Source organism: Mytilus galloprovincialis, chromosome 8 (assembly GCF_965363235.1).
Source record: "Mytilus galloprovincialis chromosome 8, xbMytGall1.hap1.1, whole genome shotgun sequence".
NCBI lineage: Eukaryota > Metazoa > Mollusca > Bivalvia > Mytilida > Mytilidae > Mytilus > Mytilus galloprovincialis.
The window spans coordinates 2941182-2954308 of record NC_134845.1 but is presented as its reverse complement, the minus strand read 5'-3'; the positions used below and the strand labels follow the sequence as shown (position 1 = coordinate 2954308).

Here is a 13127-nt window from a genome sequence, read left to right as displayed (position 1 = left end):
AATTAAGCGATTTTTTCAAAGATTCTGAACTAGAATGTACATTAAATGTCTTTCACGATCCGTTACCAGAACTTTCACGATCGTCTCTCAATACTTGACCGCCGTTAGATATTCTTTCACGATCATTTCTCTCGATAAACCGAATGACACCCGTGATACTCTATCACGCATAAGGTTAAGATAGTTCAGTTGATCTAATGGTTAATCAATCTGGTAACTTGAGCAGTAATGAATTTGAACTTAACATTGCAAAATATATGTCGTACAATACGAAATATTTTCCCAGTATGTAGGTTTGTATCTTTATAGTAAGAATCTGTTGCGTAATATTAGGTTGATAATAAAGGCAAAACGCCCTAATTCCGATGTTTTGACTAACAAGGAATTTGGATATGATCTTAACATTTATCATCAGTTCCCCATATATAAAAAGTGTTATCAGAAACAAGAGTGATGTTTTGTCTTTATCAATTGACAAGTTTATATCACGTGATCAGAGTTTTTTTATCAACTACTTTTTTAAGAATGGTATTCTCTTGGGCTTTAATGTTCTTTGTGCAGGTAAACTTTTAAAACATTGTTTGACTAGTTACGTACTAATTATTACTTTGAGCAGCTTCTCGTACTAACAAATATGAAATTTTTTTTGTCATCATCAGTATATACACTAGCACCATGAGCTATGTATTATTTGGTCATTTTTTTAACATGTAGCTTAGTAGCAGTATACCAACTTTACTTGAACTCATTCGGTATTCAAGTGCTTACATCTGCTACTCCTACTTCAAAACACGTCTGAGCAGAAAGTTGATAAACCAAGGTTATGTCAAAGAACGTCACTTCCTTTATCCCCCCCCCAAAAAAAAAAAAAAAAAAAAATTTTGAAGAATTGATTCTAGGTACTGACATTATTTATCATCATTACATAAAAAGAATAGTATCTATTTATCTTTTAAATCTTTCGAGGAGACAAAAAAGATAAAAAGTTCAAGCATAAAGAAAAATATAATTGCAATCCTTTAACTAACCACATTCATTATGCATTTATAAAAAGAAACTAAAACCGGTTTCTTTCACATTTTTCGTTAAAACAGGTTTTTTTGTATAAATGATGAAATAGTCGATGTGATATTCATGTAATGTAATCTTCGGAGAAGAGTGTTTTCTTTCACGTCCGCATGTATATCAAGTACAGCATGCCAAGCTATAATAATAACTAAGATTTGTTCCCCTTGTCTTTTTCGAGACATTTCAATCCTTTTTGATAAACACATTCAATTTCTTGTATTTTAGAATTGGGCATTTCAACTGAAAGTAAACCGTTGAAACTTTATGAAAATCGCTGAAATAGTGATGACATTGTTAAAATGATACACATCGGTAAAATTATAACTAGGGCGTGTCACAATTAATTTTTGAATTAATAGGACTTAAATATTTAAAGTGTTTGCTGTATGTTTAAAAGAAAGGGAGCATTCTTGAAAGTGTAACTACTGCATACAAATCTTTACCTTTACATTGGACGTTTTCGATGTAACTTTTGATCAAAATTTGCTCTTAGGTACATTGCTTCGAGGAGTTTCATACTCCGTGAATGGGTTACGCGCTTACAGTCACAAATGCTACATTGTTGGAAATAGTAAATAGTTAAGTGTTCTATATTCATGGAAAGGAATCCTATATTACATGTATTATGTGTATGTTCTGATTGTATATGTTTTTCCCCTTCTTTTATACTGCTGTTTACAACTAGTAGTTATAGCCCTTTGTTTTTCTTTTGATTAAAATGAAGAAGTTTCGGTAATCATCGCTTGATGTTCATGTGAATTTTTATTGCCTTTCATGAAAAATGTATGTTGGCCTCCATGTCAATTACGTAAAAATGAAATTGAGAATGGAAATGGGGAATGTGTCAAAGAGACAACAAACCGATCATAGAACAGACAACAGAAGAAGGTCACCAATGCAGCGAGAAACTCTCGCACCCGGAGGCGTCCTTCAGCTGGCCACTAAACAAATATATATACTAGCTTAGTGATAATAGACGTCATACTGAACTCCAAAATATACACAAGAAACAAAAATTAAGCATATGTGCATATTTTTTGTTTATCCATTGCTTTGAGATTTCTTTTGATTCCATTGTACAAGCATACCTTTGTTTACTGTCAATAAACTTTTATATACCTTTTTATGTCCTACGGGTATTTCTGTTGTATGTTTTTGATCTTTGATCGTGTACTATTCAGAACTTGAACCCTGGTAACTATGATGAGTTTTTTCATTCATATATATATACTTGTTTTGTTTTGATCAGGAAGCATGTGTCTGGTTACATTCTCAGTCATAGATTAAAACGCATTCATTACCAACGACGTTATATGCCATACCATATCCACAAAACTATACTTGCACAGACTGTTGTGATCTTCTAACCTGCATGGGACCGGGCAAAAAAATCACAAGCGATCTTGTCGAGTTGTTGTGCAGGTAATATTAGTTCGTAAATTTAGATTTTTTATTATATATAAAATCCCAATTATTTGTTTGTAAATTGCTGATTTTCTAGCTCACCTGGCCCGAAGGGCCAAGTGAGCTTTTCCCTTCACTTTGCGTCCGTCGTTCGTCGTCCGTCGTCGTTGTTAACTTTTACAAAAATCTTCTCCTCTGAAACTGCTGGGCCAAATAAAACCAAACTTGGCCACAATCATCATTGGGGTATCTAGTTTAAAAAATGTATGGCGTGACCCGGTCAACCAACTAAGATGGCCGCCACGGCTAAAAATAGAACAACGGGGTAAAATGCAGTTTTTGGCTTATAACTCAAAAACCAAAGCATTTAGAGGAAATCTGATGGGAGTAAAAATGTTTATCAGGTCAAGATCTATCTGCCCTGAAATTTTTAGATGAATCGGTCAACCCGTTGTTGGGTTGCTGCCCCTGAATTGGTAATTTTGAGGAAATTTTGCCGTTTTTGGTTATTATCTTGAATATTATTATAGAAAGAGATAAACTGTAAACAGCAATAATATTTATCAAAGTAAGATTTACAAATAAGTCAACATGACCGAAATGGTCAGTTGACCCCTTTAGGAGTTATTGCCCTTTATAGTCAATTGTTAACCATTTTTCATAAATCTAAGTAATCTTTTACAAAAATCTTCTCCTCTGAAACTACTAGGCCAAATTAATCCAAACTTGGCCACAGTCATCTTTGGGTTATCTAGTTAAAAAATGTGTGGCGTGACCCGGTCAACCAACCAAGATGGCCGCCACGGCTAAAAATAGAACAACGGGGTAAAATGCAGTTTTTGGCTTATAACTCAAAAACCAAAGCATTTAGAGAAAATTTGATGTGGGGTAAAAATGTTTATCAGGTCAAGATCTATCTGCCCTGAAATTTTCAGATGAATCGGTCAACCCGTTGTTGGGTTGCTGCCCCTGAATTGGTAATTTTGAGGAAATTTTGCCGTTTTTGGTTATTATCTTGAATATTATTATAGATAGAGATAAACTGTAAACAGCAATAATATTTATCAAAGTAAGATTTACAAATAAGTCAACATGACCGAAATGGTCAGTTGACCCCTTAAGGAGTTATTGCCCTTTATAGTCAATTTTTAACCATTTTTCATAAATCTAAGTAATCTTTTACAAAAATCTTCTCCTCTGAAACTAATAGGCCAAATTAATCCAAAGGTAGCAACAATCATATTTGGGGTATCTAGTTTAAAAAATGTGTGGCGTGACCCGGTCAACTAACCAAGATGGCCGCCACGGCTAAAAATAGAACATAGTGGTATAATGCAGTTTTTGGCGTATAACTCAAAAACCAAAACATTTAGAGGAATTCAGACGGTATAAAAATGTTTATCAGGTCAAGATCTATCTGCCCTGAAATTTTCAGATGAATCGGTCCACCCGTTGTTGGGTTGCTGCCCCTGAATTGGTAATTTTGAAGAAATTTTGCCGTTTTTGGTTATTATCTTGAATATTATTATAGATAGAGATAAACTGTAAACAGCAAAAATATTTATCAAAGTAAGATTTACAAATAAGTCAACATGACCGAAATGGTCAGTTGACCCCTTTAGGAGTTATTGCCCTTTATAGTCAATTGTTAACCATTTTTCATAAATCTAAGTAATCTTTTACAAAAATCTTCTCCTCTGAAACTACTAGGCCAAATTAATCCAAACTTGGCCACAGTCATCTTTGGGTTATCTTGTTTAAAAAATGTGTGGCGTGACCCGGTCAACCAACCAAGATGGCCGCCACGGCTAAAAATAGAACAACGGGGTAAAATGCAGTTTTTGGCTTATAACTCAAAAACCAAAGCATTTAGAGGAAATCTGATGGGGGTAAAAATGTTTATCAGGTCAAGATCTATCTGCCCTGAAATTTTTAGATGAATCGGTCAACCTGTTGTTGGGTTGCTGCCCCTGAATTGGTAATTTTGAGGAAATTTTGTCGTTTTTGGTTATTATCTTGAATATTATTATAGAAAGAGATAAACTGTAAACAGCAATAATATTTATCAAAGTAAGATTTACAAATAAGTCAACATGACCGAAATGGTCAGTTGACCCCTTAAGGAGTTATTGCCCTTTATAGTCAATTTTTAACCATTTTTCATAAATCTAAGTAATCTTTTACAAAAATCTTCTCCTCTGAAACTAATGGGCCAAATTAATTCAAAGTTAGCAACAATCATCTTTGGGTTATCTAGTTTAAAAAATGTGTGGCGTGACCCGGTCAACCAACCAAGATGGCCGCCACGGCTAAAAATAGAACAACGGGGTAAAATGCAGTTTTTGGCGTATAACTCAAAAACCAAAGCATTTAGAGGAAATCTGATGTGGGGTAAAAATGTTTATCAGGTTAAGATCTATCTGCCCTGAAATTTTTAGATGAATCGGTCAACCCGTTGTTGGGTTGCTGCCCCTGAATTGGTAATTTTGAGGAAATTTTGCTGTTTTTGGTTATTATCTTGAATATTATTATAGATAGAGATAAACTGTAAACAGCAATAATATTTATCAAAGTAAGATTTACAAATAAGTCAACATGACCGAAATGGTCAGTTGACCCCTTTAGGAGTTATTGCCCTTTATAGTCAATTGTTAACCATTTTTCATAAATCTAAGTAATCTTTTACAAAAATCTTCTCCTCTGAAACTACTAGGCCAAATTAATCCAAACTTGCCCAACAATCATCTTTGGGGTATCTAGTTTAAAAAATGTGTGGCGTGACCCGGTCAACCAACCAAGATGGCCGCCACGGCTAAAAATAGAACATAGTGGTAAAATGCAGTTTTTGGCGTATAACTCAAAAACCAAAACATTTAGAGGAATTCAGACGGTATAAAAATGTTTATCAGGTCAAGATCTATCTGCCCTGAAATTTTCAGATGAATCGGTCAACCCGTTGTTGGGTTGCTGCCCCTGAATTGGTAATTTTGAGGAAATTTTGCCGTTTTTGGTTATTATCTTGAATATTATTATAGATAGAGATAAACTGTAAACAGCAATAATATTTATCAAAGTAAGATTTACAAATAAGTCAACATGACCGAAATGGTCAGTTGACCCCTTTAGGAGTTATTGCCCTTTATAGTCAATGTTTAACCATTTTTCATAAATCTAAGTAATCTTTTACAAAAATCTTCTCCTCTGAAACTACTAGGCCAAATTAATCCAATCTTGGCCACAGTCATCTTTGGGTTATCTAGTTTAAAAAATGTGTGGCGTTACCCGGTCAACCAACCAAGATGGCCGCCACGGCTAAAAATAGAACAACGGGGTAAAATGCAGTTTTTGGCTTATAACTCAAAAACCAAAGCATTTAGAGGAAATCTGATGTGGGGTAAAAATGACCCGTTGTTGGGTTGCTGCCCCTGAATTGGTAATTTTGAGGAAATTTTGCTGTTTTTGGTTATTATCTTGAATATTATTATAGATAGAGATAAACTATAAACAGCAATAATGTTCATCAAAGTAAGATTTACAAATAAGTCAACATTACCGAAATGGTCAGATGACTCCTTTAGGAGTTATTGCCCTTTATAGTCAATTTTTAACCATTTTTCGTAAATCTTAGTTATCTTTTACAAAAATCTTCTCCTCTGAAATTACTGGGCCAAATTAATTCAAACTTGGCCACACTCATCTTTGAGGTACCTTGTTTGACAAATGTGTCCGATGACCTGGCCATCCAACCAAGATGGCCACCACGGCTAAAAATAGAACAGGGGTAAAATGTAGTTTTTTGCTTATAACTCTGAAACCAAAGCATTTAGAGGAAATCTGACAAGGAGTTAAATTGTTAATCAAGTGAATATATATCTGCCCTGAAATATTCAAATGAATTGGACAACCGGTTGTTGAGTTGCTGCCCTCCAATTGGTAATTTTTAAAGAAATTTTGCTGTTTTTGGTTATTATCTTGAATACTATTATAGATAGCGATAAACTGTAAAAGCGATAATGTTCATCAAAGTAAGATCTACAAATAAGTCAACATGACCTAAATGGTCAATTGACCCCTTAAGGAGTTATTGCCCTTTATAGTCAATTTTTAACAATTTTCATTAATTTGGTAAATTTATGTAAATTTTTACCAAATATTTTTCTCTGTTACTAATGGGCAATGTTCCTTATAGATATAATTGTAAGAAGCAAGAACGTTCAGTAAAGTAAGAACTTCAAACACATCACCATCACCAAAATACAATTTTGTCATGAATCCATTTGTGTCCTTTGTTTATTATGCACATAGACCAATGTGAGCGACACAGGCTCTTTAGAGCCTCTAGTTTTAAAACACATTTATCTAAATATACAATGAGGAGATTGGTAACGAGACACACACATATGCTAAAAAATATATTAATCTTATAGTTTTTAATTATACATACACGGTTATGCTATATATACTTTTTTCTAGAATGTAAGTTTAAGAATCTTTTTTAAGTGAAGGTGCTATCTTTAGTCAAATTCAATATACAGAGAATCACGATTTACCAAAGTCGTACGAGCCACGGTATAATTGTATTAATGTATATACCATGTACGGGAATATGTCAGTCCCCTCCTAGGATTGGCGTATTTGGAAAAGTCAGATATGTCTATCCAAGATTATTTGATACTTCCAGTTTTCATGTATAAACAACAAACCGACCTACATACCAAATTATTCACTATTTATAAACAAAGCCGACTAAGTTAAAAATAATAAGCTCACATCAACTTTTCATCTCTCTATAAATTAAACACAAGATAAATAAGATAATTAAAATAGACACTTTAGTACAGATTCAAATATCAACATTAAATTTAAGGGAAAAAACTCACAATTAATTATAATATGAATAAATAATACAGGTTAACTCCTAAATAATAATAAATTTTAATGTTTTTATATAAGGTAATCTTGCGCAATCCCCGCAATTGTAGTCGTCATTAAACTCTATTTTGTAGTAGTAGGCAACGAGACAACTCTTCAACACATCAGAGTCCGATTTCAATCTTAGCAAAATAAGTCATAATTTTATCTTCATACATGTTGTTGGAAATACCAGTACAAGGAATTCAAAGATACATTTCTTTTTTTTACTTTTTTTTTCTTCTTTTGTTGTATTTATTTTCATTATTTTAAAATGAGGTTTTTTTTCTCCTTTCTTCTTTTTTGTTATATAGTTACTTAGTTTATACTTGTTCCATATCATAGTAACATTGCATGCTATATTTATGTAATAGGTAACTGGTGTTGGTATTTCAAGGAAACGGATTAATATAAGCTATATATAGCTTGTTTCCAAATCCTATTATTATTGTGTATTTTGTATGATGATATATTTGTATTGATAATGAATAAATATGTTTAAACTAAAGATACATTATATGCCAATCAAAAAAGTCGTCCGTAGTAACATCTTTTAAATAGATAACGCATAAAATTCGGTTTAATATCCTTTTCAGCAAGACAAGCGTTGCTACCTCGCCAACCTGCTATACAGAGCATAACTTAAACCATTGTTCTTACACGGAAAAATTTGTCTCCATACTACCATCTTCTGTCATGATTGCAGAATTCTTTACACAATTCTGCAAACAAAAAGAGGGTAAGCACAACAATTATAATAGATTTTTAATTTTCAGAATTAGATATTAACACGCTTGTTAGGTGTTATTTTCGACAGAGTTGATGAAATATTTTATGTCATGAAACAAGGAAAATGAGAATATCAATCAAAAATGAACCATCCAAAATCGAAAAAAAAAATTTAATTGTCTTAAGATAAGTATTTTTGTTATACATTTACGCAGCTTTCAGTGTTGTTATAACTAAATTACACTGAGCAATTCTGTGTCAGATTTTTTAATATATGTCTTGAATGGCATTAACCGTAAGATTTATAATAACAGAACTGCAAGCTGTAACGTTTTGTTTGAAAAACAGTAGTGAAGGAGTAGATGCCATAAATAGATGTTCTTCACCTTACATGTATGATGTGACATTGTATATTTTCAGCGACAATTGCGAGTAAGTACATTTATACCCCATACCAGTCTATCTACAAAGTATCATTAATTAGACTTTTTACGGAGTTTGTAATGAGTAACAAGACGGGTGCCACATGTGGAGCAAGATCGGCTTACCCTTCCGCCCGGACCACCTGAGATCACTAAAAGTTTTTAATGGGGTTCGTGTTGCTTATTCTTTAGGTTTATATGTTGTGTTTTGTGTACTACATGTATAATTTGTCTGTTTGTCTTTTCTTTTTTAGACAAGCCGTTGTCAGTTTATTTTCGATGTAAGAGTTGGACTGTACCTCTAGTATTTTTCGCCCCTCTAGTATATTCACAACATTTTTGAACCACTACACTAATTGTTTATAATCAGTTTAAACAAACAACCTTAAATACCCAGATTACTTTTGTTAGAATTTTGAACACTGCTTACTTTTAATAGCTTGTAAAATTCCGTGAAATAAATGAAAGTATTGACAGTTTCCAAGTTGGATTGCAAAGATATAAATGAATAAAAAAAATGTATTAACGGCAACCTCGTTACAAGTGAACATACACGTTATATATACAGAAGTCGTCAATAGGTATGGAGAGATTATCTTCACATACATGTTAAGAGTGAAAGTAACCTGATCAAATCAGTCATCTGTTTTTCTATTTGAGTGTTGTCAAATACCATGATGGACTATTTGCTCGTTTGAATTTAGAGTGAGATCAATATGTACAAACAACTGAAATTATATTAAGAATCCGGTAAACAAACAAAACGGGTCAAATAACACATAGTTGCATAAAATATCCAATTTTTGTAAACCAGTTTTGTTTCATCACTTTTACCGTAGAAAGTAAAGAATTCATGGATAATAGAAAAAGTATAAGACAACAGTTATGCAGGAACTCCACACTGAAATAGTTTATTCATCTATGAAGCAACAAACACAGTGAATGTCTTTTTTGTAATCTTAGTACTAATTTTGTTTACAGGAAGACCTCTAAACTCAGGACAATGCTTCGATGTGTACTTTCGGTGATAAAGATTGCGAACTGCAGTGGTACCTTTAGTAGAAACTATGAACAATTATTGAAATTACGAATAGAGGAAACTCCATATTGCGCAAACCAATCAGCTCAAATGTGTAAAGAGTTGTATCTTGTCATAATGAGTTTAGTGCTCATCTGGAATACAATATCTGAAATATGACGGAAAATGAAATTAGTGTAAATCAAAGCAGACTTCATTAGATTTTTTTTATTATGTTTGACCATATTGATTTAAATTAAATGATAAAAAATACGTATGTTATATTCATATTCACAACAATTACTTTATACGACTTTGATAATGCTGTGTAAACAACATCCTTTAAAAATTGTCGTTCATTTGTGTTGTAAATGTTATTTTAAACGTGCAGCGGGATGCTTTTTGGCAGCACATCCATGCGTAGTGTTTAATGTAAGAGTGTTCACGTTGTACAAAAATGCTGCTTTGTCTTTCCAGCAATGGGAAGAAAGAACACAATACAAATGTTGTCATTCTGTTCAATATTTATATACATTTGTAATCCGATTAGTCATGTATAATACTGGCTCATTTAGTAACAACACACGTGGAATTGTTTTTGCGGAAAAATTTAGAGAAGATGACTTTATTGTGTTTGAATGTTTGCGGACACTAATCGTTAGTTTTAATGTAACAAATTGAGTTCACTTGTCGTTGTGTAGCAGACACAAGTGAACGGATATTTGCGACTGTAAAAACATCGATTGACGTCAACAAACATTTCAATACAATACAGTGATCCCTATACTGTACTTATGCATAATAAACACAGCATGGAATAAGTACAAATCATTGAATCATTATTTCAGTGTTAAAACTTTTAAAATGAAAATTCCGTGAAATGATGTTATTTTCTTTTAAAATAAACCATGTGATGTCATAGATTAGCTTTCGGCATCAAAAGAACACCTCAGGCGTTTGATTGCTTCTTTAATGCTTCAGAAGTTAATAAAATTTGATAAAAAGAATGTTTCACAAAGTAAGTTTTCAAAATTTCGGCTCCATAAGTTTAAGACCAGGAGATAGAGAATTATACGCTTATTGTCTTCCAATCAGAATCATTGATACAAAATATTTGAATTTATAATATACTTTCATTAGTTATTCTTATATGACGACCTATTATCGTCAAATAGTATAAAGTTAAGGCAATATATCTACCTTTAGCTTAAACGCAGTAATACACAAAACGGCTGTTCCACGTTACGACCAACTTATTTATACTTCCAGATATTCTCATTTTTTTTTTACATCAAAACCCCCAGTTTACGAAGGCCAAGACTCAGATACGATATATGCATCTCTATTCTACATCAAAATAAACACAAACGTTCATTTCAATTGATTTGTATGGTAAAATTTCATAAAACGAAAATTCTGCGAAATGATGTTATATTTAACAATGCCACCAAAGTGCGAGGTTTGGCATGCCACAAAACCAGGTTCAACACACCATTTTCTTCTTTAAAAATGTCCTGTACCAAGTCAGGAAAATGACCATTATTATATCATAGTTCGTTTCTGTGTGTGTAACATTTTTACGTTGTGTTTCCGTTGTGTCGTTTGTTTTCTCCTATATTTGAGTGTGAATTTACATTACTATAAGACATGTCACGGTACTTTTCTATCCCTAATTCATGTATTTGGTTTTGATGTTATATTTGTTATTCTCATCGGATTTTGTCTAATGCTTAGTCCGTTGCTGTGTGTGTTACATTTTGTTGTGTCGTTGTTCTCCTCTAATATGTAATGCGTTTCCATCAGTTTTAGTTTGTTACCCCGATTTTGTTTTTTGTCCATAGATTTATGAGTTTTGAACAACGGTATACTACTGTTGCCTTTATTTAATGTGTCTTGGCATGGCAACGAAACAAGGTGACGTCACAAGTTTCCTTAAACAAAAAAATCAAATGTAAATACCGGGCGTTTTAAAGCTTCTTGTAAGCCTCAGAACAAATAAAATTGCATTGGAAGAAAATATATAATTGAAAAATGCGATTAAAAAAAATATAACCATTGAATAATGCAATACTACTAATATTATCAAAATTGGGTAAAACGGAACAGCCAGGGTAAACTAATTAAATATAAATGCCCAACCCATGGTCAAATGAAACAAATCTATGACTGCCATGAATTATTTCTGAAATAATGATCAGTACTGCCTATTGAAGCGGACATAGGTAAGGTTAATTGCAATCATCGCTTTGTTATGCAGATATTACCTATGAAAGAGGACGAATATGAAAAAAAAATCATAAAAAAATATATATGCCAAGGTCACCATTTATTTGTTCATTTTACAAACTATGACATTTTAAACAAAGTAAATCACTATCATTTGAGAATGTGGACAGAGTGACGGTAGAAAGGGAGAAGGAGAAACAGATTGGGAAGGATACAAAAGTGAGAAAATAGAAGGGTTGTAGAAAGGCTTTTAATGAATAAAATGAAGAATTTCCAAAACAAAACAAAATAAGATATATTTTCAAAACATAATCTAAGATTATTAAAAGGAACTGCAACATATAATCAAACTCTACCATTTAAATCAAAGATGTCTTGTCATACCATGAGTACGAGTGTAGTATTGGAAAATAAACTTAATCATCCACCAAATAAATAAAGTATATGTGGTACTACCGTGTGATTGGTAATGAGGCAATACCCTCAATTGACCAAAACAATATAAATGTTAGAAACTATAGGTCACTAAACAATGAACAGCACCCATATCACATAGCAAAGTATAAAAGACACTACATGACAAATTGTAGAAAAATGCAACTATTCATTTTTAAGTAGCATCATTCCAGCAGCACAAGCATATGCAATATAAATTTCCCTGTGGATACGATATTAGCTTGCATTCTTTATCATGACTTCTTTTGATGACGGGCTGCTGCTTAAAGGAAGCTATTGAACCAAGAGTTCCAAACTGTTTACTTAAAAGCTTCTATTCGAAAGCTGTGGGGGCGCAAACACGCGTTTGATGGCTGTTATGGAATATCCAATAAGCAGATTATAACGAATATGTTCAAATTGTCGAAAATAAAATCCCGCCCACTTTGTTTTTACGAATATGGCCTACCGAATAAGACTTTTCACCAGGTTAATACGAAGATTAGAAACATGACGAGTGCTACATGTTAAGCATGATCTACCTACCCTTCCGGAACACCTGAGCTCAACCTAATGTTTGGTTGGGTGTCTGTTGCTCAATCTTTAGTTTTCTATGATGTGTTCAGCGTATAATTGTTTGTTTATTTGTCCTTTTCTTTTTTAGCAATGTCAGATTATGTTCGAGTTTGAATGTCTCTTTGCTATATTTTGCTTCTTTTTTTTCTTTAGAACTAAACAAAATGTTAAAAATTAGACAAGAAGAATAAATCCTTTGATAAGAGTTTTTTTCCGAATACAGTATCATTTAAAAACACATTCAGAATATATAAAACACTGAGTTGAAAAAGAAAATGTAAAATTTGTGCTGTTCAAACTAGTTATAACAATGGATAAAACAAACCACAAGATGATTT

The 13127-nt window shown here is 32.6% G+C and overlaps 1 long non-coding RNA gene across 2 annotated transcripts; it reads left to right on the top strand.

Moving 5' to 3' along the window:
- The first annotated feature begins 488 nt into the window (after nucleotides 1–488).
- Nucleotides 489–8536, top strand: LOC143043076 (uncharacterized). 2 transcript variants are annotated; one of them, XR_012968179.1, is made up of 4 exons: nucleotides 489–561; nucleotides 2318–2490; nucleotides 7980–8122; nucleotides 8427–8536. It is a non-coding gene; the product is annotated as an uncharacterized LOC143043076 (long non-coding RNA). The 2 variants fall into 2 exon arrangements; XR_012968178.1 differs by lacking the exon at nucleotides 489–561 and having other exon boundaries at nucleotides 2285–2490.
- The last annotated feature ends 4591 nt before the right edge of the window (nucleotides 8537–13127 follow it).